This window comes from Pinus tabuliformis, chromosome 2_2 (assembly GCF_031772625.1).
Source record: "Pinus tabuliformis cultivar Carrire ecotype Pingquan chromosome 2_2, CPIR1, whole genome shotgun sequence".
Lineage (NCBI taxonomy): Eukaryota > Viridiplantae > Streptophyta > Pinopsida > Pinales > Pinaceae > Pinus > Pinus tabuliformis.
This window is the reverse complement of record NC_142300.1, coordinates 49,879,650-49,902,333: the sequence shown is the minus strand read 5'-3', so window position 1 is coordinate 49,902,333 and position 22,684 is coordinate 49,879,650. Positions and strand designations below refer to the sequence as shown.

The window sequence follows — 22,684 nt, the reverse complement described above, 5'->3', positions numbered from 1 at the left end:
GTGTGCGGATATGGCAAAAAAATGTGCGTACTTTGTCAGTCGATCAACGACGACAAAGATACAATCCTTGCCCTATACCATGGGCAACCCTGTGATGAAGTCCATCGAAATACTCTCCCATTTCCCCTCCGAAATGGGAAGAGGCTGCAATAATCCCACGGGATAGCTCATCTCTCCCTTGTTTCTCTGGAAAACATTGCACTCCCAGATGTGCTGGAGTACGTCCTCCTTGAGGCCCTTCCATGAGAACCTCTCCCTAATGGCCCTATAGGTTTTGGTAAACCCCTGATGTCCTGCCAATGGTGAATCATGAGATGCCTGGAATATCTTCTTCTTGAGCTGAGACCCCTCAGTTAAGAAGATCCGATCCCTGTAATAGATGATCTCATCGACCACCCTGTACCTGTCATCTGCCACCTGCCCATCTAGAACCTCACATGCAAACCTGTCCTTGGAGTACTCTACTAAAAGTTGAGCCCTCCAGTCTGTATCCAAGCTCATAAGAGACAACGTGGCTGGTCTACGTGAAAGGGCATCTGCTACCACGTTGTTCTTACCCTTGACATACTCAATGTCAAAGTCATATGCTTGGATCTTGCTGATCCACTTCTGCTGCCTCTCCTGTAGCTGCTTCTGCTTCAAAAAGAACTTGAGGCTGTTGTGATCAGTCCTCACCCTGAACCTGTTACCCACCAAATACCGCCGGTACTTAGCCAATGCATGCATGATGGCCAGCATCTCCTTGTCGTATATGGAATACAACCTCTCATGCGGAAGGAGCTTCCGATTTTCAAAGGCTATAGGGTAACCTCCCTGCATCAATACTGCGCCGATCCCCTCTCCCGACACATAACAAATGGCTGCGTAAAATCTGGCAACGCAAGCACTGGGCAGCGGCTCATAACCTCCTTGAGCCTGTCAAAGGCTCACTGCGCTGTATCCGACCAACTGAATGCCCCCTTCCTCGTCAAATCTGTCAGGGGTGCAGCAAGCTGTGAGAAAGCCTTGATGAACTTCCGATAGTAAGTACAAATGCCAATGAATCCTCGAAGTTTCGTCATGTTTCTCGGCTCCAGCCATTCTCTGATGGCCCTGATCTTCTCCTCGTGGACCCTCACTCCGTCCACTCCTATGATGTGTCCCAGATACAACATCTTCGTCAACCCAAACTCACACTTGGAGAGTTTGGCATAGAACTGCTGCTCCTGTAAGATACGCAATACCGTCTCAATGTGCTGGAGATGCTCCTCCCAAGTCCTACTGTAAATGAGAATGTCATCGAAGAATACCAACACAAACTTCCTCAAGTGACTATGGAAGATGTGATTCATGCAGTACTGAAATGTAGCGGGGGCGTTGGTTAGCCCAAAAGGCATCACCAAGAACTCAAAGTGCCCATAGTGACACCTGAAGGCAGTCTTGGGAATGTCCTGCTCCCTCATGCGAATCTGATGGTACCCAGATCTCAAATCAATCTTTGAGAAGAATCGTGCTCCCCTCAACTCGTCCATGAACTCATCGATCCTGGGTATGGGGTAGCTGTTCTTCAGGGTCTTCTTGTTCAGGGCCCTATAGTCAATGCACATCCTCAATGTACCATCCTTCTTCTTCACCAACACTACAGAAGAAGCAAAAGGACTCATGCTCGGTCAAATGTGCCCAAGAGCCAGCAACTCCTGGATAGCCCGCTCAATCTCATCCTGATAGGCCTTGGGGTGCCTATAGGGGGTGGTGATCACGGCCTGTATGCCTTGCTCAAGCTCGATGGTGTGCTCAAACCCCCGATCCAGTGGCTGTCCTAGTGGAATCTCCCCAAACACTATGGCATACCGATCAAGGATGGACTGTATCTTTGGATGTACCGTTTGTCTTGTAGTCCCTGCCTCTGATGCCCGCAGCTCTACTGCCCACTCTATGTCTCCCTTCCGGAAGACTGCCTCCATCTGATGAGCTGAAATAGTCTGAGGCGGATATGTGTGCTATCCCCGTATCTTCTCATGCCTCCCTTATCTTCTCATCATCCCACTCCATCTCTAGGGTCTTCCAATCCGTCGTGACCTTCCCTAGAGTAATAAGCCACTGAACACCAATATCATGTTGGTGTCCGGAATATCGACCACGAAAAAGTGGTCAATCAATGTGTAGGTGCCCATCGTCACTGAAAGCTCTGGAACATAGCGAGCATACGTCATGGTCTGATCTCCTGGAACCAATACCGAAAACCCATCGAAGCTCTCTATCTGAATACCTCTCCGCTCAACCATCTGGGCATCGATGAAGTTGTGGGTCGCCCCACTGTCCACCAAAACTGATACTCACTGTGCACGTACTGTCCCCTGTATGCGTAGCGTCAAATACTTGGGAACTCCTCGCAATGCTGCAAGGGCCCCTCCGATAGGTGCAAAAGATGCACCACCTGCTGCTGGCAGTGGAGGTGGCAAAGGTCCCTGTATGGCATGGCTATCTCCTGCCTCCACATGATCCTCGTCATCCTCTTCTCCACTGCTCTCAGAGAAGACCTCAATAAAATGTGCTTTGCCAGCAGCACATCTATGTCTCGATGCCCATGGCTCCTGACATGTGAAGCACAACCACTGCTTCTTCAGCTCCCTCCTGGCATCGTCATCAAGCTGTACTCATCCTGGATTCCCCTTTGGAGGAGGAATCCTCATATCCTTCCCCTTAGACTGAAAAGCCTGTCTCTGGGGGTAAGGTGTCCGGGTCCTGGGTAAGACATCCTGTAAGTCCCGGGTCCTGCTGATAGCATCTTGGAGTGTGGCTGGTTTAGTGGATTGGACTAAACCCCGAAGTGGCTCTGCTAACCCCTCAACATACATATAGACCCTCCGTGTCGTGGATTGGTATGGCACCATCACGGAGACCCTCAAGAAATCTGCAATGTGGGTCTCTGGGCTCCCTGTCTGTTTGAGCCGCGCCAGCTCCACAAAATGCTGCTCTGGATCCCTCCGATCAAATCGCTCCATCAGTCTCCTAGTAAACTCGGCATATGTCGTCACTTTGGAGTGCCCCAGTGTAACCATCCCATGAAACCACCAATCCTGGGCCTCGCTATCCAAATGCAATGTTGCCACCTTGATGGCCTCTGCCTCCGACATCTGGTTAAGCTGGAAATAAATGTCCAGCTTCTCCCCCCCAAGACTTTGCCGAACTGTTTGATGAACCATCAAACATAGGCAAGTGGAATCTACTCGCTGCACGGTGGGTGTCACCATCATGGTAATGTCGGTACCCTCTGTGATGGTCGCGGGGTCTACTATCCCGCTGGAGCTGAACAAAATCTCTGAATGAGAGGGCTTCCTTGAACTCCTGCCCATAGGCCTAGTACTCTGCAAAATAATCGCCCATATGTCCGAGCTCTGCCTCCTGCTGGGCTACGGCCCCCATGTCGGCTCCTAAGAAAGTGGGCATGGTAGAGCGTGTAGGGGCATGTGAGGCCACCTGCTGCGCAGTATCACGCTGCTCTGGCAAATGGTGGGATGCACCTGATCCCTCACCAACCTGGAAAACCCGTGGGCTCTCATGCTGTCTAGCCTCTACTGCCGTGAATCTCTGCCCCATCACCTCAATCTGTCTCGACAGATCCTGCACTAATTTGAGGAGCATATCTGCAAATCTCTTCCCATCTTCGTCTGCCATCTGATCCTTCTGCTTTGCGTCCACCACAGGCTCCTCCTGTTCTGCGTCCACCACCGGAACACAGTCTCCCTCTCCGTAGGTATTCTCCAACCTACGCTCACTGTCTCTGTATTTCCTACCTCTGTAACAGATGTAGGGTTTTTCCCCTGATGTCATAGATTGCTAGCTCCACAGGCTGAGTCAGATCTATTCTCTGATACCACTGTAATATTCCTAACCCAGAATATTCCTCAAATCCCAGCAAAAACTCCAACCAAATATGTGCAAATGATATAATAACGCAGAAGTGATAAAATAACAGTGGAACAGCATTTTTTTCCGAAGAAGAAAATTCATAATTTCTATTGATAAGAAATTACATGCTGTTGATGCCCATAGGCATATGCTGTAATGTGGTTTGTCGCCACTGTTTAAAAAGCAAAAATAAATACATAAGGTTCCCATTGGGATACTGAGATAGGTACTGTGTCCATCATAAGAGGTGCATAGATGTTGTACATGAGATCATACTGAAATATACTGAGGTATATACAAGAGTATAAGCAAAATAAAGTTCATCAAAATTTTCAGATTGAGGCCATTGCCTCACTGTAGTGGTCCATCTATATATGGTCTGTGATAAAATTTGTGTGTCCCTGTGGGAGTGAATTCCTCGATCAACCAATCTCCTAGAGGACGATCCGCCGCTTCTTTCGAAAGCCGGTCAGCAATTGCATTTCTTTCCCTGTAGATATGAGAAACAGTTATCTGGTCAAAATATGTTTTGAAAAAAACAATTTCTTCCAAGATATGTTTCAAAGAATATGCATGACAAATGGACTTGTTGTTAAACCAATCAACCACAGTCTTTGAGTCTCCAAATATTTGTATTTGTTGGCAGTTTTTGGTCATGGCAAAATATATTAGATGACGCAGGGTCATAAGTTCAGCATGGTTGTTTGTTCCGGGTCCAAGTCCCAAGCATATCTGGAAGTAATGTGAGTCTGTTAGATGAAGAAGGATGCCACCACCACATCCTTGCCGCTGGGCTGCCCCGTCAAAGTATGCCCACGGCACATCTTTGTTTATGTGTTCTGGGGTGATGTTCTTGGACTGTATCTGTTTGGTCACATTTGGTAATTCTGCATATGCCGCACAAATGATGGGGGGGAGGAGGTTCCAATTTACTGTACAGTTCTCAAATATGATCGCATTCCTCCTGTTCCAAATATGCCAGGCCACCAAGAGGGGGAGATTCCGGGGTTTTTCTGACGCCACTGATGTCCACCACTGATCCCACGCCGATTGAATGTCCACCCCCTGCCAGTCCGTGTTGATGTTTAGAGTCTGAATGACCTGTGCCCAAATATCTCTGGTGGTCGAACAGGTAAGGAATAAATGGAGGGTTGTTTCTTCCTCTTTCCTACATAATACACACCAGGATGGGCCTGCGAAGGCCCTTTTCATAAGATTGGATCCCGTGGGGATTTTGTTCGCTAGTATATTCCACATAAGTAGTCTGGTTCTTGGCTGGGCCTGCAGTTGCCAGATAGCGGACCACCAGCTTTTGTGACTGTCCGGATTTTTTGCTTCGATCAATTTGTTGTATCCTAGCTTCGGCGAGTATTGTCCAGTTTTAGATATGGCCCAGATGAGCTCATCCTCCTCCTCCCTTAATCTAATATGGGACTCGATTAAGGCCTGTATGTATGATTTCCAGTCTTCGTTCCACTCATATGGCAGATTCCATTGCCGATCGGTTAACCATGCTTGTGAGTATATAGTGGAGTGTTGTTGGTCGCCAATCTGAGAGAGATATTTTATGCCTCTGTTGTTTAGATGGAGAACCAGCCCTTCTGGTAAGTTGTGGGCATTCCCTGAACCTGGCCATGGGTCAATACCAATGCGGACAGATGAGCCATTTCCAATGCGCCATAAGAGGCTATCTCTGATTAGAGGCATGGCATTCAGAGTGGCCTTCCAAATCGCCGATATACCCTGTCTATTCCAATTTGGCCGCCGGACCCAGTCTGTGATGGTCAAAGGCCAGATATACTTGTGGTGGATGACTTCCGCCCAGAGACTATTCTGTTTTAGTAATAACCATCCCTGTTTGGCTGCCAATGCTTGCGCAAATTCCGGGAGTGATTTTAGGCCCCACCCCCCCCCCCCCACTTTTTTGGAGTAGTAATCTTGGACCATCTTGCCCAGGCAAAGATCTTTCCTTTTTTGTTGCCATTCCATAGAAATCTGTTACATGTTTGTTGTATTCTGTTAAGGATTCCTCTGGGAATCCAGGATAGAGACATCCAGTATACTGGAGTGGCTTCGAGGACTGTTTTTATAAGCATAAGCCTGCCTGCTTTAGATAGGAGCCGATGGTGCCAGCAGTTGATCCTCTTTTCAATTTTAGTGATGAGCCAAGTCCAGTTCTCAATCTTGTATCCATCTGGTTTTAGTCTAAAACCCAGATATTTGATGCCTTCCAACAGGTTTGTTTCCTGGAAGGGGAATTTCTGGTTTGCAAGCTGAGTTTCCTGATTTGTACACCCCGAGAGGGATATAGTTGATTTCCCTCTGTTAATCTCCATGCCCGTAGCACTACAGAAAAGCTGTAGAATTTCATTGAGTGCAGTGGAATCCCGGACACTCCCATTAATGAATATAAGGATATCATCTACAAAAAGAAGATGAGTGAGGAAATAGTGCTCCATGATTTTGAGTCCACTGATAACCCCACTCCTTTTGGCAGATGCAATGAGCCTGCTCAGCCCTTCCATAACAATTAGGAAGAGGAGTGGGGATAAAGGACATCCTTGTCTGATTCCTCTGTTGATGTTGAACGGTGATGAGGCCGAGCCATTGATGAGTATGGCGAAGGAGACGGAAGAGATACATCCCATAATCCAGTCGATAAGTTCAAGGGGGAAGCCCAAGTGAGTGAGGATCATCTTCAAGTAGAGCCAATTTACTTTATCAAAAGCCTTTGCTAAATCAATCTTGAGGGATATACCTTTGAGGTTCTTATACTTTATGGAGTGTAGAGCTTCCTGGGCGGTGCCAATGGCCTCTTGAATGTGGCGGTGATGGAGGAAAGCAAATTGTTCTGCAAAGATGTGAGTAGATAGGATGGGTTTGATACGGTTAGCAATAATCTTGGATATGATTTTGTAGAGGCAGTTGCATAAAGAAATAGGGCGGAAGTCATTAAAGGACGATGGGGCATCTGATTTAGGGATCAGGGCTATGAAGGTGTAGTTCATAGGGGGGTGAATGTGCCCGGTGATCCTGCTTTCTTCAATGACTTCCAACAGATCCTCCCCCAGCAGTTCATAAAAGGCCAAATAGAACTCCACTGGCCACCCATCCGGACCCGGGCTCTTATCTTTTTTGAACCATTTGAGAGTACTTTCCAATTCCTGCATTGTGACTGGTTGTGTAAGATCCTCAAGATCCTCCTGTTCAACAAATCTAGGAAAGTGACCAGCAAGGTTGATGATATCTGGTAGATTTATTGCAGTCGGGGCAGTGAATTGCCTTTTGAAATGTGATACACCCAATCTGGCAAGTTGCTGGTGTGTTGTAGCCCATCCATCCGGTTCACAAGGCAGCTGCCAGATAGTGTTTGAGGCCTTTCTGCCATTTGCGAGGTTGTGGAAATATTTGGTATTGCAATCCCCCGCTTTAAGCCAAATGGCTCTACTTTTTAACCTCCACAGTTCCTCCTTTTCTTGCAGGATCTTGATTTTTTGCACTTCCAAATTGTTCAATAGGGATTTTGATTCCTCAGATAAGTAACCAGTCCCCCTTTCATCCGTCAATTGTGCAATCTGTGTCTCTGTATCCAAAAGAAGTTTTTCATCTCTCAGTCGTTTCCTCTTTGCCCAGGTCTCAGTCAATTTCTTAAGTTCATTGAGTCTGTCACAAAAATCCGCTGCCTTTCTCTGTGCCCTCAGAGGTGGTTGTGATCTCCAGTATTCCGTGACCATATTAATAAAATCCAGGTCTTGTAAGTATCCAGCAAAAAATTTGAATGGGGATCGGGGTTTTTTTTTTGCACCACTGACTTGTAGGAGGATGGGAAGATGATCAGATAGGCCACCCGAGCTTACCCATTGTCTGTACAGGGGAAGTTTTTGTATCAGGTCTTCATGCACCAGGAATCTGTCTAATCGCCTTCCCAAAGCTGCCTCCCCTGTTCTCCTGTTGTGCCAGGTGGGGACTTTCTTGTTCATTGGAAAATCAACAAGCCTGTGAGAGTCTAATAACATGCTCATCTGTTCTGAGATGGGATCAAGCTGAGCATGGTGTCCCCAGGATTCCCCGACTCCCAGGGAGAAATTAAAGTCACCGCCCAATATGGTGGCTCTAGTGATGAGGTTGCTTCCCAAAAAAATTTGCCAGAAGGCCAGGCGATTCTGATTCGGGCCATATATGTTGATAATGCGAATAGGGAAACCAATCTCTCCCATGAAGATGTCCATACCCATAAATCCTCTTCCACCCCAAGAGTATAAGAGCTTGACCTTTCTAGGGTTTATGCCAATGGCGAGACCGCCAGAGCGACCATATGCGTCCATACCCTGAAATATCCATCCTGGTAGAAGGGCTTGTAGGGTTCTCACAGCCGAATCCGAGGTGCAAAGGGTCTCCTGAAGAAAGAGGATGTCACATCTGGATTCATGGATCAGTCTCTTGAGAGCCAATCTCTTTTTGGGGTTGGCTAATCCCCTACAGTTGAAAGAGAGCCAAATCATGGGGAACCAGTGGCCAAGGGCTCAATTGCTCTAAGTGCCCGTTCGATTGTGCATTGTCGCCCCCGGGCGACATCTGCCACTGCATTTTGTATGGCCGAGTTGATCTTAGATGGACGGCCTCTTTTGGGTTTATGGTTAGAGTATCGGCCAGGGGAAGAACCAAGGCCCAGGAGTTTGGTTCGGACCCGAGGTCTGAGGTGGTAGGGGTGCGATCCAGAGCCGGTGGGGGAGGAAGAGGGGTTGGGGAGGGCAGTGTCCATCCTATGAGAGGAGGGAGTGGTGGAGAAGGTAGGGGGAGGGGGGGCAATGGTGCAGTGAATAGAGGGAAAAGGGCCCGGTTCAATAGGTGATGACTGCAATGTGGAGTGCATAACAGAAAACATAACTTCTGATAAAATAGCAGAGGTCATGGGGAGAGATTCATTACCCGGGGTAGATGATGCAGCCTCCGCTGTCTTGGACCGGGTGCGAGGTGGTGCAGGAGTCGATGAAGCCTTCCTTCTGTTGTTCGTCTTCTTGGTGCCTTCAGGTTCCACATTCGCAGGGGCCTCATTATGTGTCAGATCACCTTCTCCCTGATTGATATCACCTCTGTTTTGTTCCACAGATGGCTGTTGTCTAGTACCTTTAGTATTTTCCGAGGTCACTCCAGAAAGAAGAGGGCAGTCCTTGTACAGATGGCCGACTTTGTGACATCTACGACATCGAAACGGAACACCTTCATAATCCAGCAGCTGCTTGCGCGAAAAGTGTCTGCGATGCAGGGTGATTTTCTCCTCCAGCCCAGCCCTGGTGTCGAGATGAACAAGGATTCTAGCCATGGTCATAATTCCAGTTGCTCATAGGATTTATCATGCTCAAGATAGGTGCCCAGCGCATCTCCTATGCGCTTGAAAACTTGAGGCGTCCAGAATTGCATGGGCAAGCCCGGTAGTCGAACCCAAATAGGCCCGGCGCCCAATTGTTCTCGCTCCGGGTCAAACAGTGGATCCCAGCGCTTCAGCAGAACAGGAGCCAATTCTATATGCCAGAATTGGGATAGAATCCATTGGGTGTATTCAGGTCTGTGAAAGTGTAAGGCAAACCATCCCCTTGCTAGGACTCTGATAGCTGGTAATTCCTTTAGCAGAGATCCCCAAATCTCCTCCGTCCATTGCTTTAATCTTTCCACAGAATATGTTCGACCACGAACCCGGCCGACCAGAACCTTACGGGCAGTGTCAATTGCATCCGCCATCTGAACGTCCTCTCCGAAAGTTAGGTTGATATCTGAGTCAATGGCTCGAAGGCACCTCCCTTTTTTCTGTTTTTCTGAGCGCTTGCCGATGGGGAAATCCTTGAGGAGCTTGCGGCACAGGTCAGAAGTACTATGCTGTGCAGACCCAACCGAACGAGCAGGTAGCAGCGGGGAGCTGAAGCATCCCGAGCGGATAGGGGAGCGGGGGTTCAAACTGCTAGAGCCGGGGTGAAAAGTGGGACGGGAGGGGCGCTGAGGGCCTTGGGGGTTAGCCGGCGTCAGTGAAATGGATGATGGGTTCGAGGGTTGAATGGGAGGCGGAGGCGACGGCAGGGTAAGCTGAGCAGCGGTCTGGAGAGGTGAATCGAAAGATGGAGAAGTCTGCAGGCAGGAACCCAGAAGATGGAGCGTGGCCGGCGAGAGAGGCGGGCATTCAAGAACCGGAAGGTCCGCCAGGTTGACATCCGTATGATTCTTCTTCCCTGAGCGCGGCGGGTGGGGTTGTAGGTTAGAGGCAACTGTCGCTGATGCTTGTTCTCTGCCCCAGGGTTCCATGGCTGGTCGGTTATTATATGCCCAAATATCCTGATCTGGCATGGGGTCCTCCTCGTAGTCCACGAGGTCCTCCTCTACCATAGCAACCTGACAATATAGTGAAGCCCAAAACTGCCGACCAGGGAACCGACAGCAAGTAGGAAGGGTAAACCAGCTCGTGAATGTTCGCCGGGAAGGTAGAAAACCCTAGGGTAAACCAGGAGCCAGGAATCCGGGGATAGCTGTACGCACGAAGGGCCCGCGCAGGTCAGAGACCCGTGATCCATGAACCCGGTCTGAAAACCGCCATGGGGAATAGGGAATGAACCAGAGTCGAAACTAGGGTTAGGTTATCGCCATTGCCGCCGATCGCCAGAGCTCCCATCCACCATCATCTCACAGTGGAACAACATATAATAATGTAAACCGGAAATATAAGCAGATGCACAAGAAATGCAGCGAGAAATGCTAAGCCATTTTTATTATACTGAGCAATAAAATGAGTACAAGAGGTGATTAGACAGATGGCACCTCAACTTGCACAGGGCAAGTGAAGAAATACTCTCAGAATGACAAGAATGGCCTCTCTGCGTGGATGCTGCTACTACGTTGTTGCTGCTGCTAGAAAACAAATGATGATTTGGGGCTGCTCCCCTCCTCGAAAAAAGCTGAAACTCTGGATTCGGGCTCTACTCAAGAAACCTAGAGAAACCCAGAAAGCTTTCCTGGAATGGCTGACCCCCGAAAAGCACCCTCTTGGGGTTCTGCGCAGTTCCTCAATGCCCTACGCTGCCACTGAAGAAAACCCCTCTAAACTCTACCTGAAACACTGCCTAAAACCCTGCCAAAAATCCTCCAATGAAACAAGAGCTGGACCCCTGCTCAATCTCCCAACATAACTCCACCTGCAAACCCCAATCCAGCACTACAACCAAAAAGAACTGCGTCCCTCTCCAAGTGTTGCGCAGTCCTCCAAAATGCTGATGAAACTGCTGCTGAAATGCTGATAAAACTACTGCTGAAATAACGATGGAAATACCTTGCCCGAGCAGGCACTCGAAGTCCCTCGAAGCTAAGGGTGAGATCTTCGAACGGAGACACTCAATGCACTAAACAACGCTGCAGACCAGCTAAACAGCCAGCGTACTCAGAAGTCGAAACAACTAGCTCAAAATGCACATAACTGAATGATCCAAAATGAGGGGGCTCCTCTCTATTTTATAGCCTCTGCCTCTCACAATCCCTAGGCTCACCTTGTCTTGCGTGATTCTCCTCTTACCACGTGTTCTTCCCTCCTGCGTAGTCTCTCCATGTGTTTGCGTGGGCTTCATTTCTGCGTCCCCCTTTGGCCCCCTTGGCTCCCCTTTAAGTCACAACGTTGTGCTACCTCGGAAGTGACTTTTTATTCTAAAGTGAGTTATGTCCCCCTTCCTCACTTTTCATTTACAAATAACTATAGAAGGCAAAAATTGAACAAAATCGAATATTCCAATTAGCCATGGCTAATTAGGAATATTACAATGCCTCTGAGTTATATAAACTCATTTGCGTTGATGTTCTTGGTGAACTTCCGTCTGGACATATGTTTTGCAGTTAGCATGGTGAGCTCATATTTGGTTGAGCCTCACTGGATTGGTGCCAAGAATCTTCTGAGATATCTTCGGGGCACAACCTCTCATGGATTGAGATACACTGCCGGAAATATGAAACTACATGATTATCCGAATGCTAACTAGGCAGGCAGTGTGGAGGATCACTAGAGCACTTCTCAGTGTTGATTCTCTTTGGATTCTGCTTCGATATCATGGATGAGCAGGAAGCAGAAGTCGGTTGCTATAAGCATCGCCGAGACCGAATACATAGCTACGAGTATGATCTCGTGTGAAGCTGCATGGATGCAGAAGCTCTTAAGTGAGTTGTTTGTACACATGATGAATACCACTGTGATTCTCTATGACAACCAGAGGGGGGATTCGATTATTGAGGAATCCCGTATTCGATGATTGCTCCAGCAGATAGACATCAGATACTGCCTTATCTACGATATGGTAAGTCGATGAGCGAGGAGGCTCCATCGCATTGACACTGATATACAGGTCGCAGACATTTTGTCAAAGCCCCGGAGAAAGGTCAAATCTGTGACTTTCCCGAACGACTTGGATTCGTTGAGAAACCTTCTTATAAGGGTCCTGCATGTTGCATGCATTGAGCTCTGGGAGCTCTAGGGGGCTTGGGGTACTTACTGGAGCAACATACGACCACAGGGCGACTCACCCTCCCCTGGTGGTGCGCTATGAACAGGATGATTAGTTCTTCTGTGGGCCGGGATGATTAGTTCTCCCGTGGCAACTATGGAACAGGATGATTAGTTCTCCTGTGGGCCGGGATGATTAGTTCTCCTGTGGGCCGGGATGATTAGTTCTCTCGTGGCAACTGTGGAACAGGATGATTAGTTCTCCTGTGGGTCGGGATGATTTGTTCTTCGTGGCGACTATGGAACAGGATGATTAGTTCTCCTATGGGCCAAGATGATTTGTTCTCCGTGGCGACTGTGGAACAGGATGATTAGTTCTCCTGTGGGCCAGGATGATTAGTTCTCCGTGGCATCGACTGACAAGATGATTCGTTCTCCTATGGACAGGATGATTAGTTCTTCTGTCGAGGCATCCTACCCATTCAGTCTGGGACTCATGGGAAGTACCTCTCATCTGATCAATGAGCAGGGAAATGAGGATAGGGACCATAGTAGTACTATCGATGGACGCATCGCTGTATCTACTATACTCCCTATGCTAGGATGACCTCCATTGATCTGGGATCAGTATGAGTGGTTTGAGACACTCTCTTGTGACATTGATCCGGAATCAATGAAACTGATCTGGGATCAATGAAACTGATCTGGGATCAGAATGAGTGGTTTGAGACACTCTCTTGTGATATTGATCTGGGATCAATAAAACTGACTTCGGGTCAGTAGAAAATGGTATGAGACATTCTCGATCAATTATTCTTCTTCATGGTTCAGCAGAGAAGAGCAGAGCTCAGCAGATCAAAGCAAAGCAGAGCTTAGCAGATCAGAGCAGTGCAGGGCACTGATGGCAAAGATAGTACAGTTGAACATATGGATCAACGAATGGAGTTCTCCCTAGTTGAGAGGAAGTGTTAAAATTGGCAACTAGGGCCAAACTCCATGTGGGTCATCTTATTTATGGCAGCGGATATTTTTCTTGGATCCCTCTCATCGAGAGGTGTCGGATTGATATAAAGATCATCCGATTCCGATAAGTATTCATGGAGTTATGAATTTATTTGCGTTATAAGACAATTCGTCAAGGTCGGCCAACAACCAAATAAACCCCACATGTGCTCAACATTTTAGTATAAATAGAGGTGGCCTTCAAGTCATTTCAACACACTTGGGATCTCTTCCTCTCTCTACTTGTCTTTGGGTTTTAGTAGGAGGAGAGATCCTAAGGAATAACGTTGCCCTGATCCTGAGGGTAGAAAGCCGGAACTGCCGGAAAATTCTGAACTGCCGGAAAAGTCGGAAAAGCCGAAATTGCCGGAAAAGCCGAAACTGCCGGAAAAGTCGGAACTTCCAGAAAAGCCGGAAATGCTGGAACTGTCGGAACTGCTGAAAAAGCCGAAAATGCCAAAAAAGCCGAAACCGCCGGAGAAGCCGAAAATGCCGGAACTGTCGGAAAAGCCGGAACTTTCGGAAAAGTCGGAATTGCCGGAAAGTCGGAACTATCGAGACTGTCAGGACTGCGGGAACTGCCGGGAACAATCGGAACAGTCGGAATTGCTGAGAACAGCCGGAACTGCCAGAACTACCGAAAATTGCCAAAACTGCCGGGAACTGCCGAAACAGCGGGAGCATTTGTCTCCGAAGGAGAGCAGCATGCAAGGGACAGCTAACTAACATTGGGACAGTTGTATGGTACTTAGCAGCGTATACACCAAGCATGCAATGTTACAGCTAGCATGCAACAACAAGCATGCTACAGACAACAAGCATGCTAGGGACAACAAGCAAGCAAGGGACAACAAGCAAGCAAGGTGCAGCCAACACATAGGTCAGGATGGCAACATGGTGTAGCAATGGCACATAATGCAGTACAGTGATGGGTACAGTCATGATTAATGAAGCGTGATGAGATGCAGCATAGTGATGATGGGTGCAACATGGTGCAGCGCGGTGAGGTGCAGCATGATGACAAAATGCAGCACAACGATAGGTGAAGGAGTCACCTTGGAGAATTAGTTGAAGCAGCATGTCTTCAACTGATCTCATGTATCATCTTCTTCGAGATGATCTATGCTCTTATCTAGATAAGTCAAAGTGTTGACTTCTGTTGTAAACGTACTATCTCTCTCTCTCTTTGCTGAACTATTGAAGAACATATAAGAAGAATTGATCAAGGGTTTCCCCACATTGGGGTTTGTCCCTGGCTAGCGCCACATCTTGTGTCCTCTTGTCTTGGCTTGTCTTCTGCGATTTACGTTTATGTTCTATCTGCAATTTACTTTAATGTTGATGTGATTGCTAATCTGGAAAAGATATGGAGCTAACTGTGAAAATTGAAATAAATTGCTCTAAGCATAGCACATACCTAAAATTAACACATACTTAAAGCAGAATATTGAGAATTCAGCAGAACTAAAAGCCTTGGTATCGTTAGTTGTGATCTTGGCAGGGACACCAAAACGAATGATAATCTTATTTTCAAGGAAATCCATCACTACTTTGTCGGTGGCGTGTCTTGTAGGGATGGCTTCTACCCATTTAGTAAAATAATCAGTAGCAATCAAAATCCATGAGTAGCCATTACTTGAATTTTCATTAAATTTCCCTATAAAGTCAAGCCCCCAATGTTGGAAGGGAACTTCCACGACCACAGGCTAAAGAGGCAAAGAAGCTAACTTTTGCTTCCCAATGAATAATTCACAAGCTTGGCAACCTCTAACATACTTGTGCACATCAGCAAAAATGGAAGGCCAATAATAACCAGCTCTCAGGATTTTATGGGTAGTAGTTTTAGCAGCATAATGCCCTCCACAAAATCCTAAATGAAACTCAATGAGAAGCTTTTTGGCTTCAACTTCATCAACACATCTAAGTATCACCCCCTCTGGATTTCTCCAACCCAGACCATCCTTCATAATGCAATACTTAGTTGCTCTAAGCCTTAAAGCTCTTCTTTTATGGCCAACTAAATGGTTAGGACATGACAAATTTTGCAAGTAATAAATAATGTCTTTATACCATTCAAGTTGGCTTAATCTTTGAAGTTCTGATGAAATTGGTTCCAAATCATTTTGAAAAATCAATCGTAGCGTCCTCCCAACCCTTGCCACTTTATTAGCTTGGTAGGTCTAATGTCTAAATCATACTCTTGAATCTTTGAGACCCACCTAGCTCTAGTTCCCAAGCAATCAGTTTGAGTTAAAATATTTTTCACAACAGAGTGGGGAACAAATGCAATTATTCTAGAATATCCCACATAAACTCTAAATTGCTTAAGAGACTTGACTAAGGCATAAGCCTGATTTTCCATGGCACGATACTTCAACTCATACCCTTGAAGGGCTCTACTCATAAAGGCAATAGGTTGCCCATGCCCTTCATTGTTCTTTTGAAGCAACACTCCAGCAACAGTATCTTCAGATGCAAAGAGAAAATCAAAAACTCCTTTGAATAATCAAGGTTCACAAGAACATGTGTTTTAACAATAGAATCCTTAATTTCTTGAAAAAAAATTCTTCCTTCATCCCCTCAAACAAACTTAGCATCTTTCTTTAAAAGGGTTTGAATGGGTTTGTCAATTTCAGCATAATTTGGCATGAACCTTCTAAGGAAGTTGATCTTCCCTAAAAAGAATTGAAGGGACTTAACATTGTGAGGCAAAGCAATCTTTTGAATTGCCTCAACTCTTTCAGGGTCAATCTTGGTCTCATCCTTGGAAATGATGTGACCAAGCAGCTTCCCTTCAGTCACTCCAAAAATAGATTTAGCAGGATTTAAGGATATCCCATACTCTCTACACCTATCAAAAATTTTCCTTAGATGGCCTACATGAGAAATTCCATCTTTAGAAAAAACAGTTAAGTCATCTTGATAAATCTCAATGAATTTCCCAATAAGACCCTTGAAAGCATAGTCCATAGCCCTTTGAAAAGTTGCTCCAGCATTTGTTAGTCCAAAAGGCATCCTCAAATATTCAAAAGTACCCCATGGTGTGGTGAATGTTGTCTTATGTCTATCTTCCTTCTTCACCATGACTTGGTTATAACTTGAAAATCCATCTAATAAAGACATCATTCTAGATCCTATTACCCTTTTTAATAAAGTCTCCATGTTCGGTAAAGGGTTACAAGCTAAATTAAGATTTTGAAAATCCACACATAGCCTGATTGAACCATTCTTCTTTCTCACAATAACCAAGTTTGAACACCATGTGGAATGCCTAGTGTGAGCTATGATTCTAGCTTGGAGCATCTTTTGCAACTCCTTTTGCACCAAGGGGGCTAACTTAGGATTTATTTGCCTAAGCTTTTGCCTAAAGGGTTTGGCATTCTCATCCTTAAGAGGGATAGTATGTTCCATAACATCCTCCCTATATCCTTTTAACTCCTCATATGAAAAGGCCAAAACATCCCTATATTCTTGAAGTAAATTTATCAACTTTTTCCTTTCCTCCTCATTGGTACCCTTCCCTATTTTAATCATCTTTGGATCATGAGGGGTGCCAATGTTTACTTCAATGAATTCCCCTGGGTCAATTTTCTTATCCTCTTTTCTCTTCACAGCATCATGTCTATCAAACATTTGCTCCATGGCTACACGATCCCTAGGAGTGGGATTTGACACAGCATTACACTCCTCATACTTGCAACCCTCTTCTTTGTAGCCAACCTTAAAATCAGAAAATTCCTCCATATTATTCAAAAATCGAATCACTTGGCTTTCATCATTAAAGACTTGCCAATGCTCAATATTATCAGGAACTGATGGTCTAAAAATAATTTCCATCTTAATCTTATCATCCATCAAGTTCTCTCCAAGCTGTAAGGTAGATGCAACAACAACTAGCTCATCGGCTTGTTTATTTCCTTCTCTTGGAATTGTTTGAAGATCTAATGCATCAAAGTACTCCATGTTATCCCAAACAGCATTACGATACTTCTTAAATCTATCATTATTACATGCTAATTGACTCTTTATTTGAAGAATGACTAAATCAGAATCCCCCTTCATACTAAGCATTTTAATTTTCTAGTTCTTTGCCAACTCTATACCTAACAATAAAGCTTCATATTTTGCTACATTGTTAGTTGCATCCAATTCCAATCTATAGGCAAACTTGAATATATGACCAAGTGGGGAGGTAAGGACAATTCCAGCACCCTTACCAAACTTTGAATGGGCACCATCAAAATTCATATGTCAAATCCAATCTTTCTTTGTTTCCACTTCCTTCTCCAAAGGAGCAATCGAGTTAGCCAAGATAGCATAATTTCCCAAGTCATCAAATTCATAAACAATTTCATTATAAGGCTTCTTGGGATTCTCCACATGAAACTTTCCCTCCAATTCCCTATCCAATCTAACCATGATGCCCTCACTATTAGGGATGGTAGCATAACTTAGATCCATTTGCAAACTACCCCCTATATCAGCTCCCCACTTTCTAGACAATAACATCCCCCAAGCATCAGGCACATCAATCACCACAATGTCCATGGTGATCATAATATCAAGATGCACTGCCAAGTGGACTTGAAGATCCTTTATCAAACCACAAAATTCAATAATTTTTGAATCCATAGCACAAATGTTGTGGTAAGGTCTAGAAATCCTCAAGTTCAACTGATTCATGACCTTCTTGGTCATGACACAAGATGATGCCCCAAAATCAAACATACAATTATGCAAAAGTAACCCATTAACCAACAATGTAATAAAGAAAGGTTGATGGTCCTTGTTACCTCTACACATATCACTACTTTGCAAAATGATAGGGGCATCCTCACATCCATCCTTAGCAAAATTTGACATTTCTTTCACATGAGGTGCATCAATGGCTTTCAACAACTTAAACTTTTGGGAGGGAATCTTTAGGATTTCAGTCACAGGTACTAAAATCTTTGCATTGTTTATCCATCCTCCCAAATCAATATTTAAACCAGATGTAGGTGGAGTGAAAGTTTTATGGGCATTTTGATTTCTTTCCCTATTTCTTGCCCTTTCTCTATCTTTGGCCATTTCTAACATCTGCTTTGGTGAAGGATTTTCTCCATACAATTCAGTGATCCTATCCATCTCTTCAAAGTTATTCACACTATGGGAAGATGGAGACTTCTTATTTATATTTTGGCTATTCTCCATAACTCCCATCCAAATAGACGATGCAACAAACAAGATCTCAGGACGGCGGATCTACTTTGACGGCTTCGTTTCGATTTCCTTGCATGCAGCAAAACCTCAGTGGTTCCATAAACCCGAAGACTGCTTCCACATGGCTTTCGTTGGCCTGCATTGTGCCGTCAAGAGTGGGGGTTTCTTATTCTTTACCGAAGTTGGGGTTTCTAAGAAGATCGGAGATGGAAACCAGGTCGGCTCTGATGCATGCAGTGGTTCAACAATCGGAGATTTTAGCTAGAAAACCTCCGATCGGATTAAATGGGTCGACTCTACCATTGAGATGTCGGCAAATTGAGCCCTCGACTGGTTGCTCTGTGGCAGCAGTGGATGGAGACAAAAACGTTGTCCTTTCGGGGTTAGAGAAGGCCACGCAGAGTTTTGCAGACAACTATCCTGCGTTGATCACTGGTTTTTTCTTTTTTATGTGGTATTTATTGAATGTTATTTTCAATATTTTGAACATGACGATTTTAAACAAGGGACAAAAGTCCAGAGGCGGCAACAGCGGAGCAGACCCAGATCCGGAGGATTTGTATCAAATTTTTATCAAAACTATCTCTGGGAAATCGATAATGTTATGGGTCCGGAGTACGGATCAAGTGACAGATCTGAAGCAAAATGCCCAAAATGTCACAAGTATTTCTGCTTCATTACAAAGTTTGATTTTTTCCGGGAAAGTTTTACAGGAAGAGATCCCTTTGAAAGATTATGGTATTCAAAGGAACTCTACCATTATCCAGAATCTACGGCTAAAAGGAGGAGCCCCAAGAGCAAGCACATATGCCAGATCAGTACCGACAGACAAGGGTCAGGCCTCTTTTAAAGATGTATTAAGAGGGAAAGTTGGTACTCAGGACAAACAAACCCCAAACCTGACAATTCCAGGTTCGTACATAGTAGAAAAGATGGATCAAGCTCCAAATTTGTCTATAGAATTATCAGAAGTAAGTGGTCTCTTCGATACTTTACAAGCAAAAGCTATCATTTGTCGCTTTAATGGTTTCTAGCCCAAATCTGAAGATCTAAGTGAGTGGATCTATCTCAACTGGATCAAAGATTGCGATATTTATGTGTGCAAAAGGTTTTTTGTTGCTCAGTTTGAAAGTAAAAAAGATTACAATCATGTCATAAATGACGGACCATGGTTCTGGGGAAGGGCGGGGCTCTTCATAACCCCATGGTTCCTTGGTTTTGATGCAAACTCAATGGTGGTCTCAAAAATATCGATTTGGGTAAGGCTTCACAATCTCCCACTACCTTTTTGGCACCATCTGGTATTAGAATGCATGGGAAACTCTTTGGGAAGGTTTCTAAAGCTAGATCGAGAAAGAATGGAAAAAGGGATCTTCACATTTGCTCGTATCTGTGTGGAGATGGACTTAAGCAAAGGCCTTCCGGAATGTGTTCATATGACACACAAAGATTTCAGGTGGACACAGTGGTTAGATTTTGAAAACACTGCATTTAGATGCAGGGTGTGCCATCAAACAGGGCACTTGCAAAACACATGCAAGCAAGCAAAGAAAAAAACAAAAAAGAGACCGCAAAAACCAAAAGGATGGCAATTTCCAGAACCCCCATCGTCAAATGAGGAGGATGAAGAAATGGATGAGACTTAGCAATAGCCGGAGACAGAAAAACAACAAGGCTCTCAAGAGGAGGAAGAACAGAACAACCAAGCAGAGAATCCAAATAGATCTACCGTTGTTCCAACCCTTGAAAACCCATTAGAGGAAAAAACAACAATCAAGGCACAGGTGGAGTTAAGTGAACTCATGTATCTAAAAGTTCTGATTCAGATAAAGAAGCTCCAAACATATCCAGAAATAATGAACTGGCAATTGTCTCTACTACTCCATCACTTGGGGTCTGGAAAAAAGTTCAAAAGAAAAAAGGAAAAAAAGAAAAGTCCAATTCATCTGGCAATCTGTAATTTTACTTTTATTTTTATTTTTTGGTAGCTCTGCTACTAAGCGTGTGTATTGTTCACACACGGGTCCCTTGGGACAAATTTTGAATGCTTTATGCATATACACAATGTAACTTTTCATTTTATTAATAGAAAGTCACTGATTTTTTCTTTGGAAAAAAAAAACTCCCATCCAATTTTCCATGGACAAATGATGCTCTTTGCCAACCACATTAATTTGCTCACTTGTCCCAACCATTCCTCCTTCTAAAATCCTTATTGCATAAGGGCAAGTGGCTTCATCATGCATCTCATCACAAGGTCTACAATAGGGGATTGAATCATCAACTAAATTAGTAGACTCAAGTGGGTTTGGTGGCCTATGCTCATTGGGAGGTCCCTTCTTTTTCCATCTATCATTACCTCGATTTTGGAATCTCCCAGCTTGATTCCTCTCCATGGCCACCAATCTATTTTGGATGGCATTCATTTGAGTAGTGTGATTTGCTTCCATTGTCTTAATAAGTTGGGTTAATTCTTTAATAGGATCATGTGCACTTTCTTCCTTTGCCTTCCCCTTAGAATCATGAGACTTTGATGGCCCTCTATTGAAACCAGGAATTTCAGACTTTCCTGATTCCCTTCTAGCCCTTTCCATCTTTAAGGCTTCAGATTGAGTTGCACCCAAATTTGCAGGCTCTTTCCTTCTTAACTCATAGGTAGTATCAACACCAAAAGCATCTAAATATGAGCACAAAAGAAACTCATCAGGAGGCTTAACAGTAGCAGGCATGCTTTTTACCAAATCATTGAATCTCTTATTGAATTCCTCCATGGTTTCATTTTCATTCTTCTTCATAAAGCTAATGGCATTGATCAAGTGCCTATTCTCTTTCTTCTCTCCAAATTTTCCTATGAAAGCAATGATGATAGCTTGTGAGTCATAAGAGTTAGCAGGTTGCTCAGTGAACCAATCAAGAGCATCCTCTTCTAAAGAGAGAACAAAAAGTCTCATCTTCACATCCTCATAGTTAGCAGTGTTACACCACTTGAAAATGCAAACATTGAAATTCTTGACATGTGATGCAGCACTAATGGCATTGTTACCTTGAAAGGAAGGCAACTTTTCAATAGCCTTGTCAGGGATATTGTGAGGATAGCCATTTATGTTAGTAAAATTACAAGGAGCAAAAAGATCATTCATGATGCTTGGCTCTACTTGTTCTTGAAAAAGCAAATGGATATCAGAAATAGCCTCTTGCCCAAGATTAGCAAGAAGTCTACTATGAGAGAGTCTCTTTAACCTCTCTCTAAAAACCCTTTCAGGCTCAAGAGTGGGGCTAACTAGACTACTTGGATGCCTCCTAGTAGAAACTCTTGCAAGATTTGGATTAAGTGGAGTCGCCACTTGAGCAAGAATCTAATCCTAAAAGTCCAAAATGCCAAAACCAAAAGTTAGTCGATTTCCCAGGTACAAGAGGACTTGTCCCCGGCAACGGCGCCAAAATGTTGGACTTGCTTTGTCGTGTGTCACACACACCTAAGTTAGTGAGAAAAGCCCTTAACCCCACAAGGTGTGGTTGGTGGCAAATTTAAGAGATGGGGTTGTCACCTATTCCCAACTCTCTCTGTTTAAGCTCTCTCCTAGGTCAGCTAAGGGGGGTGGTCCCTAAATGGAAAACTAAGTTAGAAAGGATGTGAAGTTTCTAGGAGATGTGGGAGTGAAATGGATTACTTTCAAGATTATGAGCAAATATAATGTGAACAATATGAAATAAAATGAACTTCAATAACCATCAACACATGAATCAAAAATTTTCATACATATAACCAATGTCTTCCAATATTGCTTAAAATAAAATAATACTTGCTCAAGAAAAATGAAGTGTTTCAAATTGAAACACTTGTAACCCTGTAAATCAAACAAAAGATGTTAGCAAGATATATGCAAGACATAAAATTTGCTTTCAGGAAATGCTTTCAAAATATAAATCATTCACAAATCCAAATCATGTATGGAAGCAATATAGAGTGACTTGCAAAGAAAACAAATTAAACTTTACTTGCAAAAGTGAAACAAGATGATACTTGCCTAAATAAGATAATCAACTCAAGATATTTGCATCAATGACAAGTACATAAAATAATTTGCAAGTAAAATAGCAAGATGTGTTAGCATGAAATGC

The 22,684-nt window shown here is 44.5% G+C and overlaps 1 protein-coding gene across 5 annotated transcripts in view; it reads right to left on the bottom strand.

The window, feature by feature from the left end:
• Positions 1–22,684, bottom strand: part of LOC149191425 (pentatricopeptide repeat-containing protein At3g62470, mitochondrial-like) — a 100,949-nt gene that overhangs the window by 13,685 nt on the left and 64,580 nt on the right. The window lies entirely within an intron of this gene.